General features: G+C 36.3%; 1 protein-coding gene across 1 annotated transcript in view; it reads right to left on the bottom strand.

The window, feature by feature from the left end:
• The window catches only part of LOC119592352 (SH3 domain-containing protein C23A1.17-like), a 37,674-nt gene that overhangs the window by 21,769 nt on the left and 14,873 nt on the right, over window positions 1-1,032 (bottom strand). The window lies entirely within an intron of this gene.

Genomic DNA, 1,032 nt, shown 5'->3' with positions numbered 1-1,032 from the left:
GTTATCATCATCTATTCACCTCTTCCTCTCTTGCTTTGCCACCTCCCTCTCTTGCAGTAAACCCTGTTGCTTCTTGCAAAGGGGAGCAACAACTAACCTCATTCCTGGAGTTTCAAACGCGAAGTGATCTCGTTTTGCAATTCGCAGATCAATTGAATCTCGTGCATTCTTTATTTTCCTTCACCATTATTCTTTCTCTTCCACCCTCTGCAATCAGCAACAAATAACGCTTCAATGACCTCAGCATAACGGCACATTTCTCACAACTTAACCTAACTCATCTGGATTATCATAAGTACCACACATGCATATATAATAGAAAATTTATTTAATCGGTGGTGATATTGTATTACTGTTGCAGGCATTTCTGTTGTTCCTAATCCCGAAAAGCAACTGCAATACACCTCTAATCACGTTAAAATGCGATGTCTATTTCACAGTCGCGAAATTAAGCCTCGATATAAGCTCGGGATTTACGTTTGCAGCTTCGTGATCTAGTCTGATAGAAGAATTTCTTTTAACAAAATAATTACAACACGCGCCGTTATAAGTTGTATTTGTTTTACGTTGAGGAAACAATGTAGATAACAGACTTTGATGCTGAAATTACGATTAGATAAATAGATTTCAATGAAATTCGTAAGATAAACATGGACAAAAAAATTACATAAATGTATTTTCCCGGTGGAAAGAATGAATAAAAGTGTAAAAAAAAAATCAGTACGTAACAATATCTTACTGAAAATCTATATACGTTGACGCACACACAGTATGTTTTAGTGAAATACCGACATATTGTATTGCTATTTGACCTTACATATATATAACATCGCAAAACAATAGAACAAAAGAGCCGGTAAATCGATCAAGGATGACGTCAGCAAATCCCTCTTTCTCGCCTGACATCTCAGTGATGTAACCATTTAAGTTAAGAAATTTATGTAATGATGCCACGCTTGAATGCCTGCGGTGGATATTTTCTTTCTTTCTCTACAGCGGAAATTAGTATCTCAATGCATCCTATCGAGGGAA

This window comes from Penaeus monodon, chromosome 30 (genome assembly GCF_015228065.2).
Source record: "Penaeus monodon isolate SGIC_2016 chromosome 30, NSTDA_Pmon_1, whole genome shotgun sequence".
NCBI lineage: Eukaryota > Metazoa > Arthropoda > Malacostraca > Decapoda > Penaeidae > Penaeus > Penaeus monodon.
The sequence above is the reverse complement of the archived record's forward strand: the minus strand, read 5'-3'. Positions and strand labels throughout refer to the sequence as shown.